Source organism: Xiphophorus hellerii, chromosome 6 (assembly GCF_003331165.1).
Source record: "Xiphophorus hellerii strain 12219 chromosome 6, Xiphophorus_hellerii-4.1, whole genome shotgun sequence".
Taxonomy (NCBI): domain Eukaryota; kingdom Metazoa; phylum Chordata; class Actinopteri; order Cyprinodontiformes; family Poeciliidae; genus Xiphophorus; species Xiphophorus hellerii.
The window spans coordinates 8,786,639-8,801,187 of record NC_045677.1 but is presented as its reverse complement, the minus strand read 5'-3'; the positions used below and the strand labels follow the sequence as shown (position 1 = coordinate 8,801,187).

General features: G+C 41.3%; 1 protein-coding gene across 3 annotated transcripts in view; it reads left to right on the top strand.

Annotated features, from left to right (window-relative positions):
- The window catches only part of cdh24b (cadherin 24, type 2b), a 226,333-nt gene that overhangs the window by 67,235 nt on the left and 144,549 nt on the right, over positions 1–14,549 (top strand). The window contains exon 1 of one of the 3 annotated variants that reach the window (XM_032565535.1): positions 7,434–7,539. The exons of the other annotated variants lie outside the window; for them this stretch is intronic. The gene's annotated coding sequence lies outside the window, so the exon portion shown is untranslated. Of the gene's footprint in view, positions 1–7,433; positions 7,540–14,549 lie in introns of those variants that run through there. 3 annotated transcript variants of the gene reach the window in all.

The following is a 14,549-nucleotide window of genomic DNA, read 5'->3' as shown; positions in this document are numbered from 1 at the left end:
TTATAAGGCAAGAAATCCCACTTATTAACCTGACAGGGCACACCTATGAAGTGAAAACCATTTCAGGTGACTACCTCTTGAAGCTCATCAAGAAAATGCAGAGTGTGTGCAAAGCAGTAATCACAGCAAAAGGTTGCTACTTTGAAGAAACTAGAATATAAGGGGTATTTTCAGTTGTTTTACACTTTTTTGTTTAGTGCATATTTCCACATGTGTTATTCATAGTTTTGATGCCTTCAGTGTGAATCTACAATTTCAGTAGTCATGAAAATAAAGGAAACGCATTGAATTAAAAGGTGTGTCCAAACTTTTGGTCTGTACTGTATGTATATATATATATATATATATATATATATATATATATATATATATATATACACCCTAATAAGACTCAGCGACTATGGAGCGAGAGAGCATGAGTTTCCTGTCGGGTTCAGCCACCAAGGCAGATCAAAGGTGTGAATTACAAAGAAGCAGGACACGACAACATCCCCAGGACAGATGACTCAGATAAAACGCTGCATAAAAAGCAGCCTTACCATTTATGCAAGTTGGGCAGCGTGTTGGCTGTTGATGAAGTGAAATATAGTTTCTGCACCTTTGTCACTTTTTACAACTTCGGGCAGGTTTATTTCTTGTAACGTCTCTCTGTCACAGCTGATAAAGGTTCCAGTCAAGTCTGTGACTTACATGGTTGTTCTTTATGTCTTTCTGTTTTTTTATGACATGGTTTCAGTGCCCCTTTGTAATCTCACAGTGTGTGTTTACCAGGGTTGGATTTCAGTTTGGGTTTTTTTTCCAAAATCTTGTGCGTCAACCATGGAGGAAACACGATGTCCTGCACTAAATGATGTGGACTTTATCCTGCCCAATGCATTTATGAAAGCTTGATAATAATCTTTAATATTTTGACCCTTATGAATCCTGGCCTTGGGCAAAACGAGGGCTGAAACAATTAATCGGATTATTGGTGATGAATCGATTCATTAAAACAATTGTCAACCCATTTAGAAATCGATTAAACGTACCCTGGAGTGTACAAACTCAAAACAAGGCCGTTTGCTAAAAGAAAAGCACACTCAGAGCAGCATTCAAACCATCACTGTACAAAAAAAATTTTGCATTTAAGATGGAAAAATACTTTGTCTTTAAATATTTTCTACCCAGAAATCCTCAAGTGGCATTGGTTAGCTATACCCGGTTGAAATTCTAATCCAAAAAAGCAATTCATGGATTGGCCTTCTCTGTATTGATAAGTTGAGCAGAAAGAGCCGAGCTTTTCACGTGTTGACGTTTAAAAGTATTTTTCTCAGCTGCAGATGGATCCTTTGCTACAAATAATCAAGCTTGCACTGAAAGATTGCTTTGCTGTTGCATTTCAGGTAATAAAATGTTGACTTAAAAAGGAAACTGAATTATTTGTTGTATGTTTTAATGCATTTTAAATATGATATAAAATGCTTAAGTAGTTAAATAAAAAAAAACATCTGTAGAATATGCCCATTTTTGATACAATTGATAGATTAATTGCCAGAAAAATTTATTACAAAATAATTGTAACTATTGAACTTATCGGTTTAAAGCCTCTTTACACCTGCGTATGTGGACACAAGCATACTTAAGATGTTTATTAACAGAAATCAATTGATTGTAGTCAACAACAACAAAAAACTAAGTAAATATGAAATCCCAGTGGACCGACTCTTTTTGTGAACCAGTTAGGTGTATCATAAAACCCTCAGCAAATAAGTGCTCAGTCTTGTAGGAATTTAATTTTTTAATTTTTATATCAGGTGGTTCTTTGGTTTTAAATTGACATCCACACCTTAAAACCTTGAGTCGCATTCACCGCTTTGCTCCTATAACACATGTCAAGTGGTCAGGCGTATGATTCTGTGGATGCTGCCCTGGACTCGCGTGGAGGATGCATTCGGAGGAGAAAATCCCAGTTCACAGTGCTGGCGCACTAATCCTGCAAGAACCTAATCAACAGTCCACCTGCTGGATCTGCCCCGGCGTCACTCTGACCTCGTCTCGGTGGGAGACGACAGAAAAATAAGATATCTAAGATAAAAAAGGTACCAAGAGAGAGAGAATGGGGTGGGGGTAAAGCGGAATATCGATTTCCTTCAGTCGCTCTCTTTATTGGCCGGTGGCCTTGATGATGCTTTTGAAATGTGCCATCTCCTCCCTGCCGTGTCGCATTATCACAGGCAACCTTGGACACGGTGTGTTTATTCATCTCCAAAACGACGCTCGTCCGGCCCGGGCGACTCTTGAAAGGAACGCCCTTGAAAGGTAAACAGCAGAGCTGAGTTATATCCCAGACGAGTGAAACGCAGCGGTAAAGCCCCGCCCCCTTTCCTTCTCGTAAAGAGTTACTCACTCAGGCTGACCTGGGGAGATTTGTGGCTCATGTGGGAGAACTCTTGAGTTCTGCTGTCTTATAAAGTTTCTCCTTCAAGAGAAGAGATATTCTGCCTTTTTTTTATTTTATTCACACACACACGCACACACACACCCCTACTACACACAAACACACCCGCGCACAACTTGAGGGAGACGAGGTCCGTCTGCTATTCTGGAGGACTTGTGCTGAAATGTCAGTCAGCGTGTTGAGAGGATCAGATAGGTTTTTTGATGTTGCACACGCGGCCAGGCGGAAGAGGAAGAGAGACAGTCTTGATGGGCATCAGGTGTAATTCCAGTAACGGCTCTGGCAGCTGATGACTCACCATTCCGGCTGAGCACCAACCTTGAGAGAGCGGCTGGCTCCGAGCGGACGGGCCCGCCTGATGTATAAACATCCCCTGACCTTTGTGCATGAAGATCATTGGAGCTGATCAGCTCATTCGGCTTCTCAGCGGCGAAGCGGCGCGAAGGCCCGAAGGTGGAGAGATGTCAGATGTTGTTAAAGTTCAGTCGCACAATGATAATCCGGCGCACGATGGAGACGCAACCGGGATCGCTTGATCTGAAGGATGAGGCGGTGGCGACGGCGGGTGCAAATTCATATTTGATACGGTGTGAATAGCTGCCTTTTTTTTCTTTGTTATCGAATGCAAAATTAATAGCTTCCAAAAGGATTAAACTGGGAGCCAATTTCTGGGGCCTTCAGTGGGTTGGCGCCGCCACTGCTGGTTGGGTTTCACCTCTTCCCGGCACTTTACCTTTCGAGCAGACGGATCGGATTGAGGACCACTTGAACACGCGCCAGATCAGTAAAATACGGGCCACGACAACTGTTGTCCACGTTGTGACCTGCTGGCTCGTCTCCTGGCTCTGCGATTCCCTGGACCGCCTGCTGTCGAGATTTATTTGATCTTTACGGCATCTCTCACTGTTTACATCCCGCGGTGGAAACAGAAGCAGCAGCCAGTAGAGCTTGCTTCTACCTGTTTTCTTTCAGACTGTTTCTGTTTCTGACTGAAAAGGTTTGGTTTTGTTCTCAGTGAGTTTCAAAAAGGAAGATGGCACACCGCACTCAGCCTTGATTTTTCTGGGAAAATAATCATTCGGCTTCTTTATAAATAACCGCGTAATACAAAGCAACAATGGCTTCAAGCACGGCTGCCGAACTCCAGTCCTCAAGCGCTGGTATATCCTGCAACTTTCACACACCGGAGTCACATAATTGGGTCATTAGGAGGAGTCCTGTAGAAACTTTAGTACATCAGGAGTAATTCAGTCATTTAATTCAGTCAAATGTTGCAGGACATTGACTTGAAGGCTGGAGTTTTACTTCCTTGAAAAGATTGTAATCTGGCATGTGCATGAACTGCGATGCTGATTCTCAGAAGTTAAGGCTTTAGCTTCAGCGTTTGGGTCAAACTAATTTGGATTTATGCTTAATAAAGACACCAAGAGTGAAATCTATGGTAGGTAAGAGATAAACTGCTTACAACCTTTTAACAGAAACCTAAAAATGCCTGAACTATCCCTTTAAAGGACCATGTTTACTATAAAAGTATTGTTCAAATCATTTAAATTTCAGTGTTTCAGTTGTGAGGTCGGTCTTGGACACAGCCGACTAAAAGCTGTTGAAGATCTGTGGCTGTTTAGATTTGCGAGTAATTTTATGCTAAATAACTAAAACTTTATTCTTTCGTCAGATTATTATAATTTTTTTCTCATCAGAGCCGAAGCCGAATCTGACCTCGACACTTCCCGATCTTTCGAGCTTATTCCCTTCCCGGCACGGAGGGGAAATAAAGACTTTTTTTTTTCTTTCGTTTGTTGTTTGGCACCAATTTGCATCTTTAAAAGTGTTTTTTTTTGTGTGTGTGATCTCAGAGAAAAGTGTTTTCACAGAGCGTTTCCAGCTTTTTAGCAACAGTGCTCTTCCTCTTTGAAAAGAAAGCATTACAATGCTGAGTGCGATGGAGTCAGAGATCATGAAAAACACCTCAGTAGATGCGAAACTCGACTGAATTGTCAGGTTCAAACATTTTTTTTTGTGCTTCAAGAAGCATCAGTATCTGTTTAGGCGGAAAAGGGGGTAGGAAGGCTGGAAATATATGTATTTATAGGAGGCGGGGGGGATATTTCTAAGTTTCATTTCATTCTTTTATCTGTAAAAATAAACACTTTTCCAGATCTAAATTTGTTAAATATGATATTTTTTTTATATAAATTTGCGTCTGTAATGGCTCAGAAAACGATGAATTTAAAACGGTTCGTTTCTTAGTCGAACCTTAAATATATGTTCATGTAGTTGTTAGCGATTTCCAGAATGAAAGCATAATGCGTCTCTCGGCAGCTCTGAGCTCAAATCAATGAAAAAGTTTCTGTTGTGCCGTTGCAGTTGTCGAGAGTCATTTTAATAATATGGCAGAGAAAATGTTGGTGACAAAGGAGCATTTCTCAGCCGCATGCAGCTCAGAGCAACGCAGCGAGGAAACAAATGCAAAACATGAACATTCACGAGACGGAAACTACGACTTTGTGCAATAAGCATGTTAATTTGGAGACCAATTCTGAATTCAGCAACTGGTTATTATAGCTTTAGTAACAGTTTTGTCTCTGTAATAATGAGAACCAATAGATTGACTTCTGTGTTAAAGCAATTAGGTGTGACTTTTGTTTTGAAGGTTTGCGTTAATTTTGTATTTTATGTGTGGATTACGACTGTAAAATAAATCCAACAAAGCAACCAGAATCCGCGTTTCCCGTCACATTCCACCTGCGCCTTGTAATTTTACACACGTAACCCTACACCAAGTCGTCTCAGTAGAGTTAATAAACTCTAAAGTGATTTCCTTTGCAAAGGATAATAACAATGTTATGTTTATTTGTCACTAGCTGAGGAGGCGTTTGTGCGACGGCAGCACACCTGACCTGTACAGGAGCAAATATTGTTTCTACAAGAAAAAAGAAAAAAAATGAGGTCCAGATATTTAAAGAAAGGGGGGAAACGTGGCATTCACATAGAATAGAGTTGTTCAGTTTTGACAACTTGTGACATTGCCTGTACATTGCCTCAGTTATGTCTGCACTTTCTGTCATATTCCCATTCCCTGCATGTCACCGGCTGCTGCCCCTTTTTACTCTTGCTGCTCTTTTATTCTCCTGAATGCGGCGGGAGAAACGAGACGGCTGATTACCTTTAATGGGGAGCAAAACTGGACTAAAAATGGATCTATAATCTCTGTGACTGGTATCCTTACCTTTAATACTTGTATCTAAGTCGCCCAGTGAACCGTTCTGACTGCTGGGCAGAGCTGTAGGAACTTTTCCGATAGCATCTGACACAGAGAACACCTTTCAGTCACTTCCATGGCCACAGGTGTAAAACGTCAACGGCTACGTGGACAGGCTGTATGTACGAACTTGTGGTAAATTCCTTAGCTATTAAATATTCCACTGTTGTTCTGTGGTATTATGACACTGTGGAAGGGATTTGGGAAATGGCATTAGCTAGGCCACGTAAGATTAAATACAGATTGATTAATTCTCTGGCGTCAACAGCAGCAGACCTCCTAATTTCATGTGCTCTCTTGATTAGCTTGATCGCAATGGATCGGGTTGTCACGGCTGAGCAGCTGCATCCAAAGCCTACATCACCGAGTGGAAATGTGTTCTTTGGAAGAACTGGAATCATTTCTCAACCACCTGATTGGTCTGGGTTTGATATTTGTTGGGAGAATTTAACTTGTTTGAATGCATTGCATCAAATATAAAGTTTGGTGCTGGGTGGATTAATGATGTTGATCTTTTCTTCTTTTTTGAGCAGCTGCACGTTTGTTCTAGTGAGAGGAAGCTGTTTGAGGATTTCAAAATGGCAACTCTTTTGGAAATGTTTGAAGATGTTGCTATTCCAACGCAACTGCTCCACCGCACAACGCGAGGTGCTTATAGACACAGATATGCGAGTTTAGCGATGAGGAGCTTGACTGGCCTGCAGATTCCCAACCTCAACCCAACACCTTTGAGTTGAATTGCAGTGGTGACTATGAGCAAGGCAGCATTGTCCAACATTAGTGTCTGACCCCACAAATGTGCTTCTGAAAAAAGAGTAACAAATTCTCATAAGCACACTCCTAAAATTATGTCGAGACAATTGTAAGTAAAACCTTGAAGATAAGAGTCAGAAAGTGCTTCAACAAACAAAACAAACACACAAAACAGAATTAATCAAAGGCAGATTTAAAAAGAGAGGACATAGTTGGCCTTGAGTTCGCTCATCTGACCCACATGCTAAGATTTTGCGTTCATCTTCTATACTGTTTAAATATTCATGATCGACAGTCGACATGCAAGGAGGCGGATTGGAGACGTATTGGGGAAACTTTTGTGGGCAATTCAGTAGAACGCGTCACATTTTAATTTTCAGACTAAAAACCAGCCAACCGTATCTTGCAGTCGTTGTCCTGAAAGCATGCCACCCCTCAGTCAACAGGCTCTGCTATTTCATCTTAATTTAAGCTGTTTTATCATATTTTACTTCTAATCAAAGGAAAAAGTGACACTAACTTGCACATAAATACTAATCAACCTGTCAGATTTCTCTATCTTGTTAGCTTACTTTAGCAAAGTTAGTTTTCAGACGTTAAAGCACAGAAGAGACATAACTTGTACGATTGATGATATGTTTGTGTATCAAGTCGAGGTGAGAAAGAAAAGTTGAATCCTTGGCTTGATCGTGTTTTCCATTCTAAATGCACTGTTTTTTTGTTAACAGAAGTGATATTGGGTGATATTCTCCAAGCCATGAATTTGTCTGTTTATTGTAACCCTCTGTTGTATCTGGAAGCCACGCAAATCCAAAGCCCCTCCCTCCGTTGTCACACTGAGTATTTTTAGTCTTAATCTCACCAACAGGCAAGCGGCCACCTTTAAGTGGACTGAAACGTTGAGCCGTCGACATGCAAAACGTAAATTCATCCTGATATCGTCCTCTGTTCCCCCGAGCCCTCCTCTTGTGTCCAACACCCAGTGGGGAGTCTTCCAGTGTCCACAGGCTGCTGTTGCTGCCTGGTTTACCAGGAGAGATTAGGACCTGCTGTCGATATCTCTGTGGGGCTGAGATGGTTGACAGAGGTTGGTTCACCGGCGAACAAAGGCGTTTTACATGTTTACAGATGAAAACCAGCCGCCGTCGCTGCTCTCCCCCTGACAATGACAGGTCCGCGTTTTAGCTGCCACGGTTCAAGGCGGCAATGCAGCCGCTTCACGGAGCTCTGCACTTAAAACAGCCCGGTCGGTCTTCATAGGACGACCAATTCCCCACCCCACAAAATCTTCCTCTGAGCCCCCCGCCGCCCCACCTCGGTAGCTGCCATCCTTCACTGATGAACATGCTGATACACCCATGAAACATAGATGCTTCCCCTGAGTTTGTTCTTCTTTCCTGCCTCTTTTCTGGATCTTGTCTTTGTTTTTTCCATACATAATTCTTTCGGGATTGATGCTTTTTCTTTTCCACTGGTGTGAGGGAGGGCTGCCTTTTCTTTTTTCCCCTTTCTTTGACTTTTCCTGCATCCACAGAGTCGATCCCCTGAGATTTCTTTATGCCTCCTACCAATTCACATTTAAGTGGCTGTTCTGTGTAGGCTCCGGTTTTTGGTGCCATTGACTTCATGAACGTGTATGTGTGTGTGTGTTTTTAAAAAAATAGATGAATAAGCCTTTGTGATTCAAGATATTTTTTTATGGATGAATGTGGAAATATATTTGGTTTCATGGTGAATATATTTTTCTATGGGGCATGAAGTCCACAGTCATATGTGTGTGTCTTTGAGGACAGACAAGCTGTGTGATGGGGCGTTTAGTGTTTGTGTGATTAATGGATTGGCTATTTAAGGAGAGGCAGTTTAGACACAAAAGCAAAAAAGATGAATCGTGATTAAAATTTTCAGTCTCGTTAAGTTGCTGACAGCTCACAATCGATGGTGAGGATCTGCTTCCAATACTAACGAACCAAAGCCTCTGAGCTGATGAGTTTTAGGAGGCACGGCAGAAGTAAAGGGAAAATAATTAAGTTATTCATTGCCCCAATTTATCAATTCACTGAGACATACGATGCACCCTCTTTCAATTATAAGTTTTCACATATCAGGACATAATAAAGAGTCTTCTGGCTCCCGCCAGATCCTAAAATTAAGCAAATAAAACCTCAGAAGAAGAACTACAACGCAACTTATTGCTCATTATTTAATGAATTAAACATACTCGGCGGCAACCCTGTGAAAAGCTCTTGAGGAAATTGGAAGAAACTCTGGCGTTTATTATTCCAGAGTGGGAAAGATTATTTACAAGTTGAGTGCAGTCAACACGGTTTCCAGTTTTCCTATAAATGAGCAGTGCAGCGACATTCAGCAAGACCACACTGTGCAGTACTTAAGAAATTACAGTAAACACAGTGAGAAATTAGGGTTGGTTGAGAGGAGAAGGTTGGGTTTCTCAAAGGAAAACATGGCAGCATTGACAAAAGTCAGCAAAAACCATATTTGAAGAAAGTATTTCAGAATGACAATAAGACAAAAAAAGGGGCCTTCTGCATGATGGCCTTTTTGAGGAAAATCTAAACAGCCTAGACACAAATGCCTCACATCTGTGTCTCAGATATTACATTGATCACCCAATATTCTCATATCATGCTTTTGCTAACTGTATTCATAAAGATTTGCTCGCCTGGGTATGCTGAATGCTTGAAACTAAGAGTGAATGTGAGGCTATAGCTGCTGTTAATTTACCTAAAATTATTTGATCTATTCAGATCAGAGCATTTAAATTTTATTCGTAGACAGTCGGTCCTTAAGGATGAAGAAATACATTAAGTTTGCGATGTCACAGAAAAAGCAGCAACTGAATACTGTGAATTACACACCTTTGATTCCAACATACTGGTGTTTTTCAGAACGGGGGGCATTAAAAATGACACACACTCTATAAACTTATGAATGAACTTAATGTTCAATGTTTTTCACTTTTTCACCAAGGCAACATGCAATTTCCAATACAGAGGCACGGAGCCCGTCAGCAGCAGCAGAAGCAAATGGCTCTACAGTAGAACAGTGTTTTGGTTGTGTGTACTGAAGCATCCAACCTCTCAAAGAAGATGACTTCAAAGAAAGACTGATGTGGACACACAAAAGATGACTCATTTTAATGAACACACTGCCATTTGGTTTTGGTTTTTGTCTAAAAACGACAGTGTAACCCGAGTATATACAAAGAACCAGATGACATAATGCCCAGCTACCAGAAACCTCAGTATTTGAAAAGGAAGATTTTACTGTTCACTCAGTGTTTATATTATAATGCAGTTTAGTTGGACTCATGTGGTTATATTTCCAGAAAAAGAAAAACTTGAACAGCATATTTTCAAAAGCAATCATTTGCCCACCGCATCACCCTGTAAGCCTATTTACACTTAGGAAAATCATTATACCTTAGTAAAGCCGAGTGCAGACTCTCTGCCCCCATCCTGTTTCCATAAGGACACAAACGGCAGTTCCATCGAGTTGTATTATGAAACTCTAATGAAAAAATATGACCTGCCCATCGCTTCGTACTGCAACAACACAATTATGCTCACTTACGCTGTGCGGCCTGATGCGGCGAGTCTAACCACCGCTCTGGGTCAAAGGTGCCCAGCTCCATGTGAAGCCGTGCAACACAGATGACTCCGCTGTTCTGAACGGTGTTGCTCCCAAAAACTGGTGCAGAAGATCAAAAGGTTTGAGGAAAATAAAAGATATTTATTTCTACTTTGATTTTTTTTTTTGTGCTTCAAAGAAAAGTTCACACTGTCAGAACCTCCCACGCAGAGATGTTTGAAATTTGTTCAGTGCAGACGCCGCCCTCCCTCCCCCGTGTCAATATTCAGCCTTGCGTCCGACCACCTGCCCGGGGTTTGTTAACAAGGTGCCCGTGGCAATGATTGCCTGGCTATCAAACTCCCAGCTGATAAGTTCCTCTGGGAGGGAGAGAGAGAGAAACAAAGGACTCTGGACACTGAATCTCCCTGATCGCCTACTCTTGCTGTTCATTGGAGATGATGTTTATCTAGTCCCAACCTCACATTTGTATAAAACGCATTCTCTAAAATCCCCACTGTCGGGTTTTCTGAGTCTCTTCCGCAACTCCGAAGTCGCATCCTAGATTTTACCGCTCGGTGACTCGATTTATACGGACAATTACAGTGCTGTCGCCTGTCGGCAAGACGGTTGCCAACGAGACACCTGTCACTTCCAATGTTGCAAGACCGGGGAAGAGGATTGGCCAATTGATTGAGGGCCGAGTGCACAGAGGGTGAGGGACGTGGTGACAGGCTAGTGATTGACACGGATGAGAGGGAAGAAAAGAGGACAGAATCGAACAGCGACGAGGACAGAAAGCTAAACAAGAGTTAGGAGAGGGGTGGATAGAGGAATATTTACAAGGATAGAAGAAACAGGTGGTGAGTGGGAGAGATGGGCGCAGAGGAGGGGGAGGGGTGTTTCTTTTTTTTAATGCTTTCACCAAAAGAGTTTTGCCTTGCAAAAGCCTTCAGGCCGCCTTTTCGCATTTTCACAATGAGAAACTCCAGTGTAGTTTACGACGTTTTATGTGATAAATGGAGAAACCAGCGCAAAAAGCGCATCGGTGTAAAATGGAAAAGGAATGGACGCACGGTTTTTAAGGGATTTTCAAACTTCAAAACCTGAAGAAAAATTGGTTTTCGTGTTGCCCTGCAACAGACTGGAGGCCTCTCCAGGGGTCCACTCTGCTTCTCGCACCAGTCCTCCCATTTCCATCTGCATGGATAAGCAGATGGAAACACAGACACCTGATTATGTTGTAAAATAGGCTAGCAAACTGGGGAAAATAAGGTCGCCACGTCATTTTCACCCAGTACAGGGAAAAAAAAAAATTCCCATCACACAGAAGGAATGCAATTTTCTGTCAGATGAATACGTGCCCATTGGATATAAACCACTCATCTAGCAGCTTATGAAACAATATTGGTGTCTTTGTGGCTTAAAGTTTAAAACTCAGTGAGATTTTCTCCCCGTGTGTCAGGTATGTGCTGATGTATAAAGTCCATTTCAATATTTAGCTACTAGGTTTTGCGGGGAAGCGGTCCCAGGGCTGCTGTTTCTGTGAGTAAGTGGCAGAGAAATGCGTCCGTTCGCATATTGTTCCTGCTATCCGGTCTGCCGGTTGGATCTCGGTCACAGGTCTGAGCCGCCCTCAGCCCAACACCTGCAGGGTCATAGGAAGCTTTCTGCCTTATTTCGTCCGATTTATGGACAGAACTGCTGTAACACATCGAAAGCTGATTCAGATTCTCTTTGTTTTACCTTTCCTGTCCAGAAGACCTAAACTGTCTGAAGATGTCACGCTGAAATGAAGCAGGTTGATTTTTTTTCCCCTCCTGGTTGAATCCTCGGAGATGAAGGATGCTGGAATTAAAATCTAATCAACAATTTCTAATATATCTTTGTCGCTTACTGGTAAAAATAAAAATAAAAAAGGAGAAGAAAACATTGTTGGACTAAAACCAAAATCTGAACCAAATTGTTTTTGCATACAATTCCAAGTGTTTTTGGGGAAATGTCTCTGCCAGCTTTGCACGTCTAGAGACTAAACTTTTTGCCCAGTTCTTCAATAAAAATCAGCTTAAGCTCAGTCAGACTGGATAGAGAGCTTCAATCATCTAACAGGTTTTCTCCCGTCATATCTCTGTGTTTAGTTTTATCCGTTGTTGCGTTTATTCTAACCAGGTTCCCTTTCACTGCAGGAGCGACTTTGGCTCCTTCAACACATACCGGCCGTGCTGTTTGTTTGTTTTTTTATCAAGAGTCGGCAGAGCAGAGCAGATTGCTGGACTTTATCTCTGTATGTAGTTTTATGAAGAGCTTTATTCTTCCTGACTTGAACAAGTTTGGAAAGTGTGGGCTGTTCAATAGAACAGAATGAATTTGTACGTTTCATCAGAGTGTGATGGTGCCACTGTGCGATACCCTTTGGTTTTCCTGTGATCCGGATTCCCTGAGGGCCTCTTATGTGCTTCTCTTATTAATGATCTTTCTGCTGTCGGCGTGGATCGAGGGCCTTGTGTGTATAGCTTTGCCATAATTCTTTATTTTTGGGTAACTGTGGAAACAGAATTGAACACGAATGTTTCTTTTCCACTTTACAAACAGGGCCTACTTTGATGTTGTCAAGAACATAAAATCTGAAACTATTAATTGGGTTAATCACCATGAGTGGATTATTGAAATAATTGTCAACTGATTTAATAATCTATTAATTGTTAATTGGACTATACAGACTGGAGAAAAGGCTTATTTCTTAAAGAACACCTTCAGAGCAGAAATAATGCCAAAACTGTTTAGAAATGTGTACATTTTGTATTTAAGATAAAAAAACAACTACTTTGTCTGTAAAAATATTTTACCTAGAACTTCGGAAGTGCCAGTTTTAGCTTTACATGATTCAAATTCAGTACAAAAAACAAAATCTTGATGTTACACGCCTGCATCCTTTACTACAAATGATCAAGCGCACAAAAAAATGTCTTACCGTCGCGTTTAGGCAACAAAATATTGATTTTCTTATTTAAAAAAAAGAATTGAAATATGTTTTTTTTTTTTTTTACTTTTTAGGTGTTTTTGATATTGTATAAAATAATCTTAAGTAGTTAAATGAAAAACTTGCGTTTAATGTGCCAGTTATTCTATCACATTAATTGATTAATCTTCAGTGTAATCGACTGAATAATCAATAGCTAAAATAATCTTTAGTCGTAGCCCAGAAAATCTCAATAAAATACGTAAAAATTTATGATGGCAACTTAACAAAAATGTGAAAAACATTCAAAAACTTTTTAGCGAGGAAGTGCAAAGAGCAGGAGGCTGAAAGCAACAAGGCTGAGGAGAAAAAGAAGAGGACGAAAAGTAAAGTATTCCAGGAGGAACCTTCCGACTTCAGTCTCGCCCCAGCGAATGTTCTGACGGGGTCCGTCTGCGGCGGAGACGGGAGAGCAAGTGTCACACAGCCGGATAAAGTGAAACTGGCACCGCGTAATCCACAACACTCGGGTTTTACAAACTGCACACACAATAAATTCAGATTCACAAGCCAACGCCAGCTCGAGCATCGAGAACGTAGAATTGTGGCCTTTTTGACTTTAAGACCGTTTGCGTTGTGTCCGGTTTGCTCCGGAGCAAATGAATCTGCATTAAAGTAGGTTTTAAAAGCTAGAGGCGTTCCTCTGCCTTAGGAAAAGGTGTCCTACAGCGCAGATTTATCAGTCACCAGCGCTTCTGTTTTGACCTTTCGCTTATGAAGTCAGACTAATCCACAGTTTCCACTTGCGGTTTGCAGATGCAGCATTCAATCATGGCCCTTTCCTCCACCTCCTTGAACACACACATGACTCAGGTGGAATAGTTGCAAGACTAAGCTGTAAATCAGAGCCAATAAAAGGCTAGTTATTGATTGTTTCCCGGTGCTAAAGCACGATTATAAAAACGTCCACACCTCCACACGGCCCCTGCCACATTATCAGATTTTATGTGAAGCCCCCGGTTTAGTCTGAGTAGCCGTCTGGGACAGATGTGCAAAGACAACAGGAGAAAAGGAATGAAATATGGGGAAATGAACTGATTTTTGTTGGGGTTTTATTCTTTTTTTTTTATGGTTCCATCTTTGGTGTGTGTTCAGGCTCGCTGTCCACAATGGGAAAGATTTGTCCTCACAAAAAGTACGCCAACGCAGCGACGGTGAGTCACTGCACGCAAATAGACACTGACTCAGTGGCCAGAATCGAGGTGCACCGGTTCAAAAACGTAGCGGATTCAAAACCATTTAAATATAACGAGATGGTGTGCAGGTCAGCTTAATGAGATGATAAAAAAAAAAAAGAAAAGAAACGAAGAACACCATCATCCAAGAGCCAAAACTTATCAAAAAACTAGTTTGTTTTTTTCAAAGTTGCTGTGTTTCCATTTTAGAAAAGTAAAATTGCACAATTACATAATCAACGGAAACGCCACTAGTGTTGCTTCACACTGCTGATCGGTTAATTAAAAGAAGGCTGCTGAACCTTTCCCTTGAAT